The sequence below is a fragment of the Balearica regulorum genome, chromosome 16, assembly GCF_011004875.1.
Source record: "Balearica regulorum gibbericeps isolate bBalReg1 chromosome 16, bBalReg1.pri, whole genome shotgun sequence".
Lineage (NCBI taxonomy): Eukaryota > Metazoa > Chordata > Aves > Gruiformes > Gruidae > Balearica > Balearica regulorum.
This window is the reverse complement of record NC_046199.1, coordinates 8534410-8540418: the sequence shown is the minus strand read 5'-3', so window position 1 is coordinate 8540418 and position 6009 is coordinate 8534410. Positions and strand designations below refer to the sequence as shown.

Genomic DNA, 6009 nt, shown 5'->3' with positions numbered 1-6009 from the left:
AGTGCAAGCAAAGCCTCGTATTTCTCTTGTGCAAAGTACTTTTATTTTCCAGCCACTAGTCTACATCACTTTTTATTTCCTATTTTCCTGTTACCCAGACCCAAAGTGCCACTTCTGGATCAGCCTTTAAAACGCTACCTTAGTGATGTCCTGAGTGAGATGGTAAGTCTGCAAAGCAATCTTCATGGGAGCCATCAGCACGGTGCTGGGCAGGCAGGCAGCATGGACAGCGTGGGCAGGGCAGGCAGGGCAGGCAGCGCAGGCAGGGCAGGCAATGGGCCAGGCTGCCCCCAGGGACGTGGCTGTTTGCACAGCTGCGGGCTCAGCCGGGTTGGCCAGCCCGTCCTCCCCACCAGCGGGCATCAGCACCTTGCCTGTGCCATCACCTGTGCCAGGCTCCACCGGCAAACAGGTTTCTGAGACATGCGCTGGTTTAGCGGTCGCAGTGAGCAGGTCTCGCTCGGGAGGTGAAACCCACCCTGGCTTAGAGGGGCCACTCGCCCGCCTGACGCTGAGTGCTGCAGTAATGGGGCATCCCAGCAAACCCTGCCCGGCAGCAGCTCCTGCCCGCGCTGTGCAACCCCAGCAGAGAAAATTTTTGCTAGCTGTGTTAATGCAACGTACATCTGCTGGTGCTGCGGGTCCCAGGACTCTAACCTTCTTCTGTGTCCCCAGGGGTGCGACATTATCAACACCAAACTCAACATGGTGAGCGCTCTGCTTGGCTCCAGGACCCGTAAGTGCCGCACCCTCCTTTTCCTCAGCTCCTGTGTCCCCCTGCACTTAGGGTTGGGTGTGGGGTTTGGTTTCTTTTTTACATTGAGTAAATACAAATCTTTTAACCACTTCCTAAAAAAACAACTCTCAGCTCGAGCACAACATTCAATTTCCCTTGTCCCAGAGCAGCATCAGACAATTTTTGCCACAGAAAGCCACTTCAGGAACTGTTGCTTTTATAAACAATGTTTTTTGCTGCAAACTAGTGCTTTCTAGCAGCTTGTCCAGCTGGGAACGCTGTGAGCAGGAGCTGCCATTGGTTCCGATATCTCTTGGACTATAAGATTTGGGAGCACCCCACTCTCATTGCAGCTTCAAAGCTTTCCTCCCTGTGTCCCACAGCCACCCTCCCGCTCGGGGGTCTGGGAGATCTGCCCCCCTTTTCCATCATCAGTGGCAACGCTATCAAGCTGGACCTAAACGTAAGTGTCACCGCTCCCCCTGGCCCAAAACCTTTTTACTTGAGTGGGTTTGGGTAATCCATCTGAATATGGTGGTTATTTGTCAAAGGCTCCTCTTACTTCAGCTGTCTTCAGGAAAGCATTTGCTGGAAGGTAGTGACAAGTGTGGTCCAACCACATCCATGCTAATGCCACCACTGGGTCTCTACCTTATTTTTTACTTGCTAATCCTTGGGGGTAGCATAAGACAGAGTGGCTTGACGTTGCTTACTTAAGTATAATTATAGCACCTGCATAGTTGTTAATCAGACTAGCTTAATTTCATACAGGAGCAGTGGTCACTGTTCACAAGCAGGTTCCATTTGTATGTGGTTTGTAACAGTTTGGTATGTAATTGATAGGGACCATAATCAGGCCAAAAATACTGGCAATGTGTCTTTCTGATGGGGAGATGTGACAGTGTTAAAGGGAAAGCTGTAGCAGATGCAGCCATCACCGGTGCTAGAACAGCCTGAAGCAGCCGTGTGTTTGTTAAAGTGTTGATTATCCCTGTGTGAGCCTCTCCGCGAGGTCTGTGGGCAGGCACGATGCCCAGTGTGACCACACCAAGCCCTGCCAATGTCCCTCCCGTACTCTGTCCCCTGCAGCTCCCCTTTGAGGACATGGAGGGGAGTGTGGTGGCCTCCACGCAGGGACGGCCATTCACTGCCACCCTGCTGCTGGCCACCGGCCACCCGCCACAGCTCAGCCTCTCCCAGCGTGCCCTCGACGTCCTGCTGGAGCCGGTCCAGGGGCAGGAAGCCTTTAACCTCAACATCACTGACTTCATGGTGGGTCATGACACCCCTCTCTGGGTGGAGTCCTGGTCACTCTTGGGTGACCCAAGGGTGCTCACCACCACGTGCGTGCATTTTGTGGGGTCCAACTGAGCACAGCGTGGGCTTTGCACAACCCTCCCGGCTGCTGACACCGCTGGTGCTGTTCCCACAGGTGCCCAATAGCATCTCGCTGTCCACATCTGCCCTTCTCCCAGTCATCCCCCAGGTCAGCCACCTCTTCTGTGTCCATTGTTCTCCAACCCCACCACCCACCCCGACCATGCAAAGACCCTCTTGCCCTGACCTCCCCCTGCCCCATGCAGCTTGCCAAGATCCTCCCCGGCTCTCTGCCACTGGAGCTGCACGTGCGGGTGGCCAACGAGCCGGTGGTGGCCGTGAGGGGCAGAAGAGCCACTGCCACCCTCAAAGCCTCTATTGATGTCTTCAGTCCCCTCCTGCAGTTGTCCCAGAAGCCCCTCTTCTCCCTCGACACGGTGAGTGGGCTCCCGGGGGATGAGACCTCTGAACCAGGGCGAGGGGTGAGTCTGGGTGTTCTATGGCGTCCTCTCAGCTTGTCCTCTCCTTAGCTGTGTAGTACTTGTACTTTTGAATTTACTATGTCTTCAAAATGGTGGTGCCCAGTCCTTTTAAAATGCTTGTAACCAAGACGGGAAGGGTGAGCCCTGGGGAGAGAGACAGATGATGTAATCTGTTAAAAAAAATGTGATTTCTAGGCACACACAGGTTTTTTTCTTGGAATGGGTTATTTACAAATACTCAGTCTTGGGAGCTATGCAGGGAAATAACTTCATTTCTTCTGTTGTTCCAATTTCAGGACATCATTCTGAATGTCATCCCATCAGTGTCGGATGGCAAACTGCGAACCACCCTGGATCTTGACAGGTAGAGCCGAGCTTTGCGGTCGGAGGGGGCTCTGGCTGGAGATGCTCCCAGGAGCCCGACAAGATGGGGCTGCTGGCAGCGATGGGGGAATGTCCTGTAGATGTGGTAGAGATGTAAAGAGCTGCTGGAGCTTTCCTGCCTCCTCCCAGTCCCAACTTCAGGCCAAATGTATCCATGAAGTGATAAGAGAGTTTTTAAAAAGTTGCCCTATTTTCAATTTCCTTGTATCTTCATGTGGATGAGAGAAATCCTGGACCAAGAAAGGGTCTGAGCAGCATTTGGAAAGCTGGAGGAGGACTGCACCCGATGCACACTGACTCTGCCTTGTTTTTTATCTTTTGTAGCGTCAAACTGACACGGGCACCTCTGAGACTCAGCCCTCTTAGTGTAAGTGCATGCTGCTTTGGATCAAGGTGCTGCAGTGAGCGATGTGATGGCCAGAGGCTTTGTGTAGGGAAGGAGAACCAAAATGCCAGTTCTTCAGTCTTCATTTTTCTTCTTCTCTTGGCAGACACCAATTGTTGTCTGCCCTGTCCATCCCCTGTGCTCTACAGCAGTGACACTTGGATGTATATGTTCACTTGTGGGCAGCACACTGGGGGTGCTGGGAAGGGAGGAGGAATAATCAAGAAGAAATTACCCAAAGAGCCTGTCTCTGTGTATCCTCCCACCCTCAGTTCTGGAAACATTTCACTGAAGGAAGCTTCCCAGCCTTTCTATTTCATAGCTCTGAGCATCCTGCAGTGGCAGAACTGAATTGAGAAGCCTGACATTGCTGGTTTCATCCCAATAACCATTGCTGTCTTCTTCTGATACTGATATACGTCTTCTTCCCCTGCAGGTCTCCCCACTTGCAGAATGGCTCAAACAAGTCCTTGCGGCTGCATACGTACCTGCCATTAATGGTACGGCTGGGGTCTGGGTCCCTCCTTCTCTCAAACTCAGCCAGACGTGGGGCTCTCCCCCTTCCTTTGCTGCCTGTGTTTGGGGTTTCCATCCATGATGAGATGCTTTCACTTGCTTTTGCAGATGCCTTGAGCGTGTCGGTCCCTCTGCCCAACATTCTCAACACCAGCCTCAGGAACGCCAAGGTTGACATCACCGATGTAAGGATCACATTTCCCACAGCGTTGCTTTCCTAGGGAGCTGGGGGATGAATCCCACACCACCCCAGCCAGCCCGTCTCCCACAGGCTGCTCCCAGTTTCTAGGAGGCCCCTCTACCTGCACGGACCCACAGGAAAACCTCACCTGGGATATAGGGAAAAGGTGGTGAAAGTCTGAATGAGAAAACTGAACAGCTTTTGTGCTGCTTCTTCCAGGCAGATGACTCTCCTGACCAGACCGATCTAAAAGGATCCTGCTCGGAAGGATCCTTGACCTCGGACATCATCTGAGGCAGGCAACACGCCGAGAGCCCCAGTGCCCTGCTCATCTCTGCTGTCTCCGTCTTCATTTTCCCTTGAGCAATGTCCTGTGTTATCACCATGGCCCGAGGGGGACAGGCAACTGTCTCTGGTCTGCCCGTCCTGGCACAGCCTGGCATGGGGGTAGGGAAAGCTGCTCGGCTGGTAGATGTTAGGGGAGGGGTTTTGTGGCCACTTTTAACACCTGTAGTCAGGAAGCAGAGCTCTTTCATAGACATAAATGTTGCTCTCATATTGCTCTTTCAATAAAATCTTCAACTGCCTCAGTATTTCTCTCTCTGAATATTTTTTTGGTATGGGTTTCTGGCTGCCAGCATCCACTTCTCTGCCCTGCCCCTATGCCATATGGCTCACGGACAGGCAGTGCAGCTCGAAGAGGAGGCTGTACCTATGGCAAACAAACTGGTACCTTACAGAAAGCGTTTTTGAAGCTCAGCCTGTGGCACAAGGTGTGAAACAGCAGCTCACATGGGAGCTGGGGTTTGGTGCACGTGGATGCCCTGCTGCAGCCCATCCCCTGCCTGGCTGGGTGTGCCACACTGACGGGGAGCAGAGGAGATGCTCGCAACGCAATGACGGCGTGAATTTAGCAAAGTGCTTGCTGACATTTCCAATGTATTTGGAGCCCTTTTTGCAGCCATTGCAGGGAGAGCAGCTCCTTGCCAGGGGCTCATTTGCAGCATGTCCAACATGGAGCCCAGTGGTGCTTGTTGTGCAAGGCTCTGTACGGAGCCAGGCACCGATAACCTGAGCTTACACCTCTGTACTGCTTTGTTTAGGAGCATATTATCCCTTTATTGTGTAAGATGCACCAGGTTGTTAGCAACATGTTTTATCTCACAAAGGTATTAAGAGTTGAGGATACCAGGACAAAAGCGTCCTTATGGTCTAGAGCTGATATGGAGCAGCGTGTCCCACCGCACGGGGCTTTTCCTAGGCTGTGGAAATACCGTCTGCCAGGAAGCAGCTGGTGGCTGTGGGAACGGGTGGGATGATCCTCAGGAACCACTTCTCAGGTCAAGCGTTAAAGGAGATAAAAATCTCCCAGCACTTTCCTGGAGCCTCCCTATGTGCTCACTGGAAACTTGAAAAATTACTCCAATATGGTAGTTTGTGTGTGACGGCCTGAGTGCAAGTGTTAGTGGGGATTTGTCTGGAATATGCTGATTTTCCAGCATGGCTCTTTCGGGTCAATGGCAGCTTCATGTGCTGCAGCCCACAGAGTCTTGGGCTCCTTCTCCTTTGCTTTAGCTCTGGGCTCTTGGGTAACAGCACTGGCTGATAACTGGGCATCCAATAACCTGTTGCTCCATGCTCTTCCCTATTTTACAAATCTTTATTTATCTTGGAATATATTAAAACCACAAATGCTGCTTTATGCACTCAATCCACTAGCATAGCTTTTACAATTTAGGCATCTTTCCACTTTTTTCCGCATCAACTTTGCTATATAAGGACCCACTGTTCCTCCACGTTAAAGCTGAGTTGCCTATGGACAGCTGTAAGGTCTCCTCTTGACAAAGAGCTGACCGCTGAAGACCAAAGCCAGACTTTGAAATTCGGGATAAGACCAGGTAAATATGGTCAAAATAGTGGTACAGGGTGTTGTAAGCTTGGGAGGACAGAGCCACCATTTCACTTACAGTCCTTAAAATATATCCTGGTGAGCAAGAAAAAAACCATG

The 6009-nt window shown here is 51.7% G+C and overlaps 1 long non-coding RNA gene across 1 annotated transcript; it reads left to right on the top strand.

The window, feature by feature from the left end:
* The first annotated feature begins 3241 nt into the window (after positions 1-3241).
* LOC142604146 (uncharacterized) lies at positions 3242-4338 on the top strand. The gene is made up of 4 exons (XR_012838046.1): positions 3242-3286; positions 3741-3804; positions 3929-4005; positions 4221-4338. It is a non-coding gene; the product is annotated as an uncharacterized LOC142604146 (long non-coding RNA).
* Positions 4339-6009: the final 1671 nt, after the last annotated feature.